Below are 14768 nucleotides of genomic sequence, written 5' to 3' on the forward strand. Positions count from 1 at the left end.
AGTAAAGTAGGTATCATTGAGGCAGTGCCTAACCAGTGCAGGTGTGTCGGGGTCTAGTCCATGTTGGACCAAATTTTCAATTATTTCAATGGTATCAGGTACTGGGACCTTGGTGAACAAAGAGACCACATCGAAGCTGACAAGGATATCGTCAGGGGACAGTACAACGTCTTTGACCATAGAGACCAATTGGGCTGAGTTAAGTACTGCTGAGGCGGTCTTGCCAGTGAAAGGCAGCAAGGTATCTGACAGAAAACGGGCTAGTCTATAGGTAGGGGAGTTGATCGTGGATACGATGGGTCGTAGTGGGGTGCCTTCTTTATGAATCTTGGGAAGACCATAGAATCTAGGGGGTCTTGCAGCAGAAGGTTTTAGGGAGGGACGTTTAGTTGGGTCGATTAGGGAGGTCGAACTTGTGATGATCTTGTTGGTTTTTACCGCTAGGCTATTAGGGTCATTTTTTTATTTTTGAATAACTTCCATCGTTGAGCAGATTCTGGATTTTGTTGTTGTATGAATCTTTATCCATAATAACAGTAGCGTTGCCTTTATCGGCTGAGAGGATGACTATATCACTTCTGTTTTTTAAATTCGCGATTTCAGAGCGTTCATTTTTGCTGATGTTACTAATGGGTTTCTTAGCATTCTTAAGAATAGTGGCTATTTCAGCTCTCGCAACGTCTGCTTGGATGTGTCCTACGCCTTTGAGGGCTACATCGACCTGAGAGATGATATCATCTATTGGTATGTGTTTTGGGGTGACAGCAAAATTTAGTCCCCTAGCCAGTACTTTTTTCAGATTGTCCGAAATCGGGGTGCTACTCTGATTAATGACGATTTTGTTAACATCTAGTTTTGTTATATGTGGAACTGGGTTCTTCTTTGATAGGTGGTTCAATTTAGAAATCAGGTTAGCTTTACATTTGACTGACAGTGACTCAGCAGAAGAAGCAGTCATGTTGTCTACGTGATTCCAATCAGAAGGTGACATTTTTTGTGTTAACATTATATGGGCTTGTAGGAGAGTCCTGTCTAAAGTATCGAGTTCAAATCGGAGTAGCCTTATCCTCTCTGAGATTAAAGATAGGCTGGCCTTAAGCAGAATCTGTTTAGAATTCGGAGAAGATACAGCAGCAGAAGTGAGTGTGAAAGCGATGGGTATTACTTTGTGATCGCGGCATCTTTTGAGGAAGGTCAGCGTCTCGATGAGTTGCGACTTCTTGTCCCGTTGTCTGTTAAAAGCTCTAACAGATAGGTGAAAGCCCTCCCCATAGAGGTTATCAATTCTAGATTTAAAGCTTTCGTGACTGCTAGGATCCATACTCTTTGGTTCTATTGGGTAAAGTCACATAGGTGAAAATATAATAACAAAAAATCACGACGTTTCGGCCACAACACAAGCGGCCTTCATCAGGTGAAGGGACGAGACTGTCTGGAGGACAGCGCTGGAGTGGGAGAAGCCACGCTTAGATCACGACCTTTAAGCTGTGTGAGAAGAAAAACACAAAGCGCCTTGACAAAGGAATTAGCATATAATTTAGCATTTAAATGGCTCATTGAAATAGCTAAGTTAAAGTATACACATCCGCAGAGGTACCCCTTGACAAAGGAATTAGCATAGAATTTAGCATTGAAATAGCTGAGTGATTAGCTTGTAACTGGTCACAGAAATAGCTATGTTAAAGTCAGAGCATATACATTCACCGAGGCACCTAGTACTCATCAAACAGGAGAATTTAGCGAAACACAACCACGCTCAGACAGCGGAACTTTAAACTGTGTGCGAGCAAACAAGGTGCTCTGACGAAGAAATTTGCATAAAAATTAGCATTTGATTGCCGGATTTTAGGAAAGAGGTGGTGTACATGCCGTTTGGCGCGGGGGGGAAGGGGGGGAGGGGGAGTTTACCTATTAATGGTGTGAAAAGGGAATTTATAAGAGCTGCGAAAGTTTGGGGTACCACTACTTGAAAAATATACTGTACCATTGAAATTAGTTTAATGTTTAGTTCGGTTTAGAACATCTTTCCAATGGTTGCTTAATTTGAAACCATCCTCTCGGTTGAAATTGTGTCTTGTGTTTGTAGATCTGAATTGCTTCATGAACAAATCTCTGATAAAAGCCCGTGGGTTTGCAAAGAACCTTGGTATCGGAGAAAATTATATCGTGATCCCCCACAGCGTTGTAACAGTGATCAGCCACGGCAGAAGAATTCGTTTTGCCGTGTTTCAAATCTGATTTGTGCTCGCGAATTCGGTCAGAGACATGTCGCTTTGTTTCACCGATATAGCAATCACCGCAGGTACAACTCAATTTGTAAACCCCGGGGTACTGTAAATCAGGAATGACATCCATCACGGATGGGATCAGATCACGAATTTTGTGTACTGTATTGAACCGGACCAAGATCTTGTGTTTGTTTAGAATTTTGGAAATCTTTTTAGTAACGCCTGCTATATATGGAAGTGTGATGGTTTTGACTGGAGTATCAAGTGGTTGTTTCTGTATGGAGGGAGAGACAGAGATATGTGGATGACACTTTCGTCATTTGGCCACATGGCCTCCCAGCTCTGAACCTTTTCCTACACCACATCAATTCCAGACATCCCGCCATCAAATTCACCATGGAAGTGGAGAAAGATGGCAAGCTACCATTCTTAGATGTTCTGTTTGAGAAGAGACCTGATGGCTCATTGGGGCATTCTGTCTACAGGAAACCCACCCACACAGATTCCTACTTGAAACCTGATTCCCACCACCACCCAGCCCAAAAGAATTCTCTCATCAAAACTTTATACCATAAGGCTCATTACATTTCGGACCAACACCACCTGACCAGTGAATTAAAACACCTGGCCCTCAAAAGGAGTGGTTACTCTGACCGTACCATCCGCCAGCTGTGCACATTTTCATGACACCAGAGCTCAGCGTTGGAGAGGTTTTTGCTGCTTCGCACAAACAGATGGAATGTTCTGCTTAATATTTTAGATAGCAGTTCTACCCGTTCTTCGCACGGAGGATATGTATTGAACTCCGAGAAGTCAATGGCTTCATCGGCCAGGAGCGAAGCGCCACCTAAAATCTCCCGGCACGCTGTTAACAGCTCTAAGCATTGCAGAGCGCTTAACTCAGAGGTGTTGCGGGTTGACGCCAGACACTTCATGGTCATTTCCCCCCCCCCAAAATTTTTTACAAAAGACTATATTTTTTACATTGTGTACAGTATGGAACATACCCACATGCCAAATTTCAAGTGTGTGGCACGTTGGGAAGTATGCTAAACATTTCGAACAGACACACGTATCCACACATTTCCCTTTCATATATATAGATAAATCAGCATTTTGCGACCCCCACTGCCACCGTGTGGCATATTATTACGTGCCACGGACTCTATGAGAGGACAACAGTCCGAGTCCATAATTGGCAATAAGTAACGGCAAAGCAGTTACAAGCGACTCACAGAATTTTGCGCAGTTGCGTATACAGTACACGACTTCCCTGAAGGCAAACACCTTGAGCAAGCGCAATGTCGATCACACGCATCAAATAAAAAGCAAGGGACAAGTCATTACGTACTAACAACTCCTTACTAACAACTCCTTACTTACTAACAACTCCTTACTAACAACTATCATTTCATTGCTGGAGGGGTTGCCCCCCCCTACCTGAAAATCCAGGCTCCGCCTCTGAGTGTGTGACAGTGTCAAGTTTGTGTTTGCAGTAAAGTCTATTAACTCTATTGAGCACGGAGGTTATATCAAAACAGTAGTTTAGTTTTGTTTTCCTCTGCAACTCTTTATAAGAATGGAGTCAGGAAGTTAACACAGCACACACGTGCAGCTTAAGTCGGATCTGTTCATCCCAGCATTCAAGGACATCTGTGCCTGGCTTCACACCTCTAATTTGCGATTGAACATTAATTCATGCATTTCTGCATAACACAAATAGTATTATTTTAAACACCATTTGCTACGTCAGCTGAATTTAGCTTTCATAAATATTCCTTTTGAAGCCAGACAGCTGAAATTGTGTGCTCGGAGTTTTTGGTGAACATTCATTTTGAAGATACGAGGGCTTCCAGGCATGTTTATGACCATTTGCCCTCTCATTGTGTGCCATAACAGCCCGTGTGATGAATTTGGGACACTTTTCCACTATATCATGAATATGTGAATAAGTATAGATGTGTAAGTCACGTGTTACTGTGTATATATGCTTTCCCCTGTGCATCGATACTGACGTGTAGATGGTATGGATATTATTTTTTTCTGTCTGCAGCTGACGCTTCCTCTGACGCTTCCTCTGCAGAATTGGTCTGATGGAGCAAATGCACTCAGCGCAGCTCGGTAGGACAAGGCTCCAATGCGACCGGTGTGCATACAGCACGGATCGGACTGGAGATTTCACACGGCACGAGAGAACTCACACAGGAGAGAAACCCTTCAAGTGCAGTGTGTGTGAGAAGGCGTTTGCACGTTCATCTGCTCTTGTAGAACACCAGAGAACACACACGGGAGAGAAACCCTTCAAGTGCAGTGTGTGTGGGAAGGCGTTTGCACATTCATCTACTCTTGTAATACACCAGAGAACACACACAGGAGAGAAACCCTTCAAGTGCAGTGTGTGTGGGAAGGCGTTTGCACAGTCATCTAATCTTGTAGAACACCAGAGAACACACACGGGAGAGAAACCCTTCAAGTGCAGTGTGTGTGGGTATGCGTTTGCACATTCATCTACTCTTGTAATACACCAGAGAACACACACGGGAGATAAACCCTTCAAGTGCAGTGTGTGTGGGAAGGCGTTTGCACATTCATCTACTCTTGTAATACACCAGAGAACACACAAAGGAGAGAAACCCTTCAAGTGCAGTGTGTGTGGGAAGGCGTTTGCACAGTCATCTAATCTTGTAGAACACCAGAGAACACACACGGGAGAGAAACCCTTCAAGTGCAGTGTGTGTGGGTATGCGTTTGCACATTCATCTACTCTTGTAATACACCAGAGAACACACACGGGAGATAAACCCTTCAAGTGCAGTGTGTGTGGGAAGGCGTTTGCACATTCATCTGCTCTTGTAATACACAAGAGAACACACACGGGAGACAAACCCTTCAAGTGCACTGTGTGTGGGAAGGCGTTTAAAAGTCATCTAATCTTGTAGAACACCAGAGAACACACACGGGAGAGAAACCCTTCAAGTGCAGTGTGTGTGGGAAGACATTTGCAGATTCATCAAATCTTCAAGTACACCAGAGAACACACACGGGAGAGAAACCCTTCAGGTGCACTCCGTGCGGGATAACGTTTGCACAGCAACCACATCTTCAAGTACACCAGAGAACACAGAAGCATCAGAAGATCCACAAGGAGTGGAGTCTGAAATCGGCTTGTGAAAGTCAAAGTGCCACCATGAGCCCATCCCTCATGAAACACGAACCGGAAGAAAATCCCAGCTTGGACACTTTTAAAGTTATCGAGGTGAAATATGAAGAGGTGATGGTGAAGAGGGAAGAAGTGATGGTGAAGAGGGAAGAAGTGATGGTGAAATGTGAAGATGAAGATTCAACTCCAAAATGGGACCTTCACATTGATGGAGGCAACGTGAAGCAGGAGGAGAATTCTGACTGTGAGGCAGAGCGAGGCAACTCCCAGCAGTTTGTGGAAGTGGAGGTGTGGGTGGACTTCCTCCGAGACAATACAAAGTCAAGTGGAGACCCGGTAGATGTGTAAGCCAGAGACGATGTCGCTACAATAGATGCACCTTTGTCACAGGCCTTTAATGACAAGAATGTGAAGTTGAACACTCATTTCCTAGGTTCAACCTGCAGAGTAAGAGCGGCCAGTCTTTGTGGACCTGTGGGTTGGGTCGATCTCTCACCAGGAGCGAGAGCCAATAAGCTCCCAAGCATTCACGATGTTCTCATGATAATTGCTTTTACGCTTTGCTCACTTAATCGCCTCGGCAACTCGGAGTTTTGTGTCGTACCTCGTCTGAAACGCTCGAAGAGCATCCCCAAGTAGCAGCTGCCCCTGTGTGGCACAAGGTGGTGGCCCTGCACCGGCCTGCATGTGGACAAGAGCCTGTCAGTAGGGGGCGATGATTGATGGGTCATCTCAGTTGTGTAGTTTGTAGGCAATCTTGATTCGAAGCTTTCGTGACTGCAGGAATCCACACTCTTGAGTTCTTTCGGTAAAGTCACCACGTGGGTAGAAACATAACAGATCACGGCATTTAGATCGCAACACGAACAATCGTCATCAGGTGGGACAACCACAGCAAGAGAAACTGCTGAAGTAGTAGGCGCCTACTCCAGCAGTTTCTTCTTATTGCTGCTGTGCTTGTCCCACCTGATGACGATTGCTTGTGTTGCCATCGAAGTGCCGTGATCTATTATTTGTAGTGTAATGTTTAGAATTTGTTACATTTTGACCCAGACGCCAGCATGCAACGGCCTACTCCTTTTGAATGACGCAACAATAGTACGTTGTACATACACGGTTAAGCAGACGGTGCGTATTTGTAAAATAACTTCTTGTTAATACGATGTAACGTGATGCAGTCAATTTCGCTGCAGAAATTCAATTTTGTTAATATGCCCGTCAATGATTTAGAATGAATACTTGTCTGATTGTGCGCGTGCATGTAACATTTTGTCTGAGGGTCAAACATTGAATAAGTGATGTTAGGACAAAGTGTGTGTGTGTGTGTGTGTTTTGGAAGTAACCTGTACAGAGAACTCGGGTGAGACCCGTTGTTCTTGTGATACAGGTCAAAAGGTACTTTTGTGTTTCACGAAGCGTCTGCCTCTGGAGCAACTCATTGTCTTTGAAATATGGAGCACGCTCGGATCATTCATCAGTTACAAGGCATACCACTTGAAAGTTACACGTATAGGAGGAGGTACATTCTCTACAACACGAATTGTAGTTTTGTCTTACGTGTTTACGTAGATTTTGTCTAACTGGGACTAGAAATGCTCCTTGCTGATTAACGTCTGGATGTTCATACCTATCGCTTGAAGCAAACCCCACTGCTGTTGTTGGGACGCTGTGCACCAATAAGGGACCAACACATTGACGGCCTTCAGGCCAGGAAAGTCACAACATTTGCACACGAAGGACGCATTCACGCAAGCACCCGGTGCTCCGTTTTGAAGTTTTAAAATGAAACATCTTTGAATTGTGTTGTGTTTTGAATTAGAAATTTTTTATTTCTTCATTAAAAGCTTGTATCAATTTACATCTGGAAGACTTCATTGAAAAGGACATTTCGTGTGAATTTTCTCTCGTCATTAAGTAGATGGCCTTGCCGGGGGTTCGGTTCAATGCGAACACAAACAGTGTACACACACACAGTGTACACACACAGTCTACACGCACACAGTGACACAGTGACACACACACAGTGTACACTGTGTGTACACTGTGTGTGTGTGCACACAGTGTACACACAGTGACACAGTGACGCATACACAGTGACAGTGTACACACACAGTGACACACAGAGTGACACAACAACAACCGCCATTTGCTACTAAGTGGCGGTGACGTCACCACGACGCTTGTGCCAAGCACAGTGACACACACAGCGACACACAGTGACACACACAGTGTATACACACAGTGTACACACACGCAGTGTATACAAAGAGTGTACACACACAGTGTACACACACACAGTGTACATACACAGTGTGCACACACAGTGTATACACACAGTGTACACACAGTGTACACACACGATGTACACACACACAGTGTACACACACAGTGTACACACAGTGTATACACAGTGTACACACACAGTGTACACACACACACAGGGTATACACAGTGTACACATACACAGTGTACACACGGTGTACATACAGTGTATGTATACACACACAGTGTACACACAGTGGCACACAGGGTAACACAGTGTACACACACACAGTGTATACAGTGTACACACACACAGTGTACACACACACAGTGTACACACACAATGTACACACAATGTACACACACACAGTGTACACACACTGTACACACACAGTGTACACATACGCAGTGTACACACACACAGTGTACACACACTGTACACACACACAGTGTACACATACGCAGTGTACACACACAGTGTATACACATAGTGTACACACACACAGTGTACACACACAGTGTCTGTACACAGTGTACACACACACAATGTACACACACACAGTGTACACACACATTGACGGCCTTCAGGTACTTTCCAGACTGTACACTGTGCAAACATTATACAAATACACTTTTGTGTTGTTTTAGGGGGGGGGGGGGGGGGGGAGCTCAATAATGTATATATTTTTTTGCACGGCAAGTGAGCAGTGACGTCAGATCTGTCACGTGACCCTCGTATGTGGAAGCGTCACGCTTGTAGTGTAGCGGTTAGCGTTGTCTGTGTGTGTGTGTCTGTGTGTGTGTCTGTGTGTCTGTGTGTGTGTGTCTGTGTGTGTGTGTAAGCCTAACGCATTGTAGTGTAGCGGTTAGCGCTACGCTACACTACGAACCCGGCGACCCGAGTTCGATTCCCGCTCACGGCCACCACCGGTGACAATTATTTGAACCGGTCCTGGGCCTCCCCTAGGTCGACTCAGCCTCTAACGAGTAACTGCTGTGGTGTGTGAACATCGCCACTGGGGAGACAAAGGCGGCCGGGTGTGGTGAATCCAAGTCCCGGGCGAAGCCGGGTAGTAACAGCTAGTCCTGGATATACCTACACAGCCTACATACAACAGAATAAGTAGTATCTCTTGACCCTGTAGTTGTATCTACTGACTGTACAGTAGTATCTACTGAGCCAGTAGTAGCTACTGACTGTTTAGTAGTCTTTACTGACTGTAGTAACTACTGACCATAGTAGTATTTACTGGCCCTACAGTAGTGTCTACCGACTCTATAGTAGTAACGACTAACTGTATAGTAGTATCTGCTGACTCTATAGGAGTATTCACTGACTATAGTAGTAACTACTAACTCTATATCAGTATCTACTCACTCTATAGTAGTGCCTACTGACTCTAGTAGCTACTGACCGTAGTTGTATCTGCTGACTGTAGCAGTATTTGCTGACTGTAGTGGTATAGTCTGACTGTTTTAGTATCTACTAACTCTATATAGCGGTATGTACCAACTCGATAGCATTATTTACTATTACTACAGCAGTGCATACCGACTGTGGTGGATCCTGCTCTCACTACAGCAGTGCATACTTACTGTGGTGGTAACTGCTATCACTACAGCAGTGCATACTGACTGTGGCGGTACTTGCTATCACTACAGACCAATTTACTCTGACAGAGACCTACAGACTCACACATAGACCCATAGACTCGCACAGAGACCAATTTTACTCTGACAGAGACCCACAGACTCACACATAGACCCATATACTCACACAGAGACCAATTTACTCTGACAGAGACCCACAGACTCACACAGAGACCCATAGACTCACACAGAGACAAATTTACTCTGACAGAGACCCACAGACTCACACAGAGACCCATAGACTGATAGACTCACACAGATACCAATTAACTCTGACAGAGGCCCACAGACTCACACAGAGACCCATAGACTCACACAAATACCAAGTTACTCTGACAGAGGCCCACAGATTCACACAGAGACCCATAGACCCACACAGAGACCAGTTTACTCTGACAGAGACCCACAGACTCACACAGAGACCCATAGACTGATAGACTCACACAGATACCAATTTACTCTGACAGAGGCCCACAGACTCACACAGATACCCATAGACTCACACAGATACCAATTTACTCTGACAGAGGCCCAAAGACTCACACAGATACCCATAGGCCCACAGACTCACACAGAGACCCACAGACTCACACAGAGACCCACAGACTCACACAGAGACCCATAGACTCACCACACAGGCGGTCCCCACGAGGTGGTCGTCAGCCGTGCCCGGCGGCTGAGCATTACTCACCCCCCCCCCACCACGTCGCTGTCTCCACAGCTGCCGTGACGAGTGTCGCTGTCTTCCTGCTGTCTCCACAGCTGCCGTGATGAGTGTCGCTGTCTTCCTGCTGTCTCCACAGCTGCCGTGATGAGTGTCGCTGTCTTCCTGCTGTCTCCGCAGCTGCCGTGACGAGTGTCGCTGTCTTCCTGCTGTCTCCACAGCTGCCGTGATGAGTGCCGGTGACTCCAGGTTGTCTCTGGCCGCTGCCGTGATGAGTGCCGGTGACTCCAGGTTGTCTCTGGCCGCTGCTGGAGCTCACAGGAACATTCTGGTGAGTCGCTTTTAGGGGGGGGCTCACCGGTGCTCTGTGTACTACTATACAATGTACACTACTATACACTGTACACTATACTATACACTGTACGCTACACTATACACTGTACACTATACACTGCACACTATACACTGTACACTATACTATACACTGTACGCTATACTATACACTACTATACACTGTACACTATACACTGTACACTATACTATACACAACTATACACTACATTACTATACGCTACACAACTATACACTGTACACTATACACAACTATACACTACATTACTATACACTGAGGCACCGCAGCCTCAGCAGGGTCATCCTCACTTTGTGCCACGATGTTTTCCTGGCTGAGGAATTTTCCCTCCCCCAGGACCTCACAGAAATGCTCAGCAAATCTGCGAATCTGTTCCTGGGGGTCGGAAATTGGATCACCGTTTTTTCCCCTAATGATGGTAATAGGTGTGGCGCTGCAGGTTACTTTTTTGATGGAGTTAAATAGAGATTTGTGATCACGGGCCACTGAGGCAGACTCCATCTCCTCAGCAACCCGCGACCACCACCCATCCTTGCAGCGCCTCACGGCTCTCCGAACCTCCGAGCGAAGGCTGCGGTAAGCCTCCTCATTCTCTGACGTGGGATTCTGTAGCCGATGACAGTGGGCCTGTCGCTTTTTCTCAACCATCCTGAACAACTCCTCTGTCATCCAGGGTGTCTGGGGAGGTCTGGACCGCGTACCCAAAGCAGCCATTGCAGCTGCATGAGTCACAGTCCTAAACCTCGCCCATTTACCCTCGACATCAGGAGGAGTCGGGGACGATGCCAATCCCAACCGCAAGCGATGATGAAATTCTCGCTTGCAACTTTCATCAGATAACTGAGACCAGGCCACTTTAGGTTGGAATGGGGTCCTGGGTGTACACCCACCACCGGAGTGGAAGAATGGCAGGCGCATCTTACAGATGACTAGTCGATGGTCAGAGGGCAGATCAGCTCCACGGTAGGTCCTGGTGTCAAGGACATGGGCTCGCATTCGCTGGTCCGTCACTATGTAGTCCAGCAGATGTTCTTGCTTGGACCCGGCATGTATCCATGATGTCGTGTGGATGCGCCGATGCCGGAACAGCGTGTTGGTAATTGCAAGCCCATGGGCTGCACAAAAATCTAGCAGCCTCCTACCGTTGTTATTGAGCTGATCTGGCCCATGCCCTCCAATCACTCCAGACCAGGTGCCAGTATCATGACCAACTCGGGCATTGAAGTCACCCAACATGATGACTCTATCCCGAGGGGCCACTTTAGCCAGCACCTGTAACAGGAGGTCATAGAAGGCATCTGACTCATCGGCTTTGCCTGCATCCCTCCACGGATGTTCATCTTCGGTGGGGGCATAAGTAACCACGACCACCATTCCTCGCCTCCGGTTGATGGGAAGGTGAGCCCAAAGTAGCCTGGGGCTTACAGCTTCCCACACCTCACCGCCACGCTCCCACGCCCCCTTCATTCTTTTGTCCAAAAGAAGACCCACACCCTGTTGTTTGGCAGTCTGCTGCCCCGAGTAGAGGACTGTCCACCCCTCATGGTGGCAGGAGCCAGAGCCGGTCCACCGGACCTCCTGAATGCCGCATAGATCCAGGCGGTACCGGTCCAGCTCCCGACAGAGGAGTGGCAGCCTCTCCTCTGCAGTGAGCGTTCGAACATTCCACGTGGCCACCCGTAGTGGCTTTTCGTTGTTTCTGGAGTAGCCCCGAGGGTAGGTATTCAATCTCCTGGCTCCGCCAATTGGGGTTTGGCCAGGAGACGTCATAGACGCCTGGCACCCCGGGGCCTCCGGCACAAGCTTAGTTGTTACATATTTCAGTTTAATTCGTGGTTTCGTGGTAATTAATTGAAGGTGGAGGGGTTACCAGCCCCTCGCACCCGTCCAGAGCGCCTGTTTAGCCCCTGTGGTGGACACATATGCCATGAGGGGAGGAGCCAATCAAAATTGGATCTCCCCCCACAGCGCTGTCCACGACAGAGATGCCCGTCCGGCACCACGAGGAGATAGGGGGTTGTTTTGCCGGACTACATACAGACACTTACATACAGACACTTACATACAGACACTGAGACACTTACATAGACACTTACATACAGACACTTACATACAGACACTTACAAACACACACTGACATACAGACACTGAGACTTACATACAGACACTTACATACAGACACTTACATACAGACACTTACATACAGACACTTACATACAGACACTTACATACAGGCACTTACATACAGACACTTACATAGACACTTACATACAGACACTTACATACTGACACAAACAGACACTGAGACACTTACATACAGACACTTACATACAAACACTTACATACAGACACTTACATACAGACACTTACATACAGACACTTACATACAGACCATTACATACACACACTTAGACATTTACATACAGACACTTACATACAGACTCTTACATAAAGACACTTACATACAGACAATACCATACAGACACTTACATACAGACACTAAGACACTTACATACAGACACTTACATACAGACACTTACATACAGACACTGAGACACTTACATAGACACTTACATACAGAAACTTACATACACTTACATACAGACACTGAGCCATTTACATACAGACACTTACATACAGACACTTACATAAGACACTTACATACAGACACTGAGACACTAACATACAGACACTTACATACAGACACTGAGACACTTACATACAGACACTTACATACAGACACTTACATACAGACACTTACATACAGACACTGAGACACTTACATACAGACACGTACATACAGACAATGAGACATTTACATACAGACACTGAGACACTTACATACAGACACTTACATAAAGACACTGAGACACTTACATACAGACACTTACATACAGACACTGAGACACTTACATACAGATGCTTACATACAGACACTTATATACAGACACTGAGACACTTACATACAGACACTTACATACAGATACTTACATACAGACACTTACATAAAGACATTTACATACAGATACTGAGACACTTACATACAGACACTTACATACAGACACTTACATACACACACTTACATACAGACACTTACATAAAGACACTTACATACAGACACTTACATACAGGCACTTACATACAGGCACTTACATAGACACTTACATACAGACACTTACATACTGACACAAACAGACACTGAGACACTTACATACAGACACTTACATACAAACACTTACATACAGACACTTACATACAGACACTTACATACAGACACTTACATACAGACCCTTACATACACACACTTAGACATTTACATGCAGACACTTACATACAGACTCTTACATAAAGACACTTACATACAGACACTTAGACACTTACATACAGACACTTACATACAGACTCTTACATAAAGACACTTACACACAGACAATTACATACAGACACTTACATACAGACACTTACATACAGACACTGAAACACTCACATACAGACACTTACATACAGAAACTTACATACAGACACTTACATACAGACACTGAGACACTTACAGACAGGCACTTACATACAGACACTTACATACAACAACAACAACAACCGCCATTCGCCACTAAGTGGCGGTGACGTCACCACGACGCTTGTGCCAGGCTATGTGCAGCCTGAGGCCACGTGAAGTGTCGAACGCCCGCTGGCAGGAGGTCACGGGGCAGACCCAGGTGCCACGGGTCGACTGACTGAGATGACTGGCTGATGCACCACCTGTGCCCCCTACTGTGCCAACCTGCTGTGCTTTAGCCACCCGGCGCTCCGCTCGCTGTTGTGAGCGTCGCTCCTCCGCCCTCCATTGTTGTTGGAGGGCGACTGCCTCCAACTGCCCAGTAGCATCCTTCACGAGCCTCCTCCACAGAGGCCGATCTTGACACCGCTGGTACCAGTCATCGGCAAGTCCACTCAGCTCCACGTCCTCCTGTACCACATCACTCCATCTCTTCTCTAGCCCGTGCCGCGCCCGCTTAGCCCCCTCAATCCGGCCAAACAAAAGCTGTTTCGGCATGCGGTGGCTGGGCATGCGGGCTACATGACCCAGCCATCGCAGCCTTGCCTGCCGGAGGAGCTCACCGATGGGACCCTGCCCAGATCTTTCAAGGATTTGTGAGCTCCTCACACAATCCAGTCTGGTTAAACCCAGGATGGATCGTAGGCAGGCCAGCCTAAATGTTTCTAACCGGCGAAGATGTTCCATTAGGGGGGGTCCACGTTTCGCAAGCGTAGAGAAGGGAGGGAATGATCGTGGCCGAGAAGACCTGAAGCTTAGTGCGGAGCGACAGACCAGGTAGCTTCCACACAGCGTTACGCAACCGATGAAAAGATATTGCCGCTCGACTGATTCGGAGTGAGACCTCTGCTGTTAAACTGGTGCCAGTCATAAGCACA

Source organism: Petromyzon marinus, unplaced genomic scaffold, assembly GCF_048934315.1.
Source record: "Petromyzon marinus isolate PM22_M1 ecotype Great Lakes invasive population unplaced genomic scaffold, UKy_Petmar_22M1.pri1.0 PM_G_Scaffold_4, whole genome shotgun sequence".
Classification (NCBI taxonomy): Eukaryota; Metazoa; Chordata; class Hyperoartia; order Petromyzontiformes; family Petromyzontidae; genus Petromyzon; species Petromyzon marinus.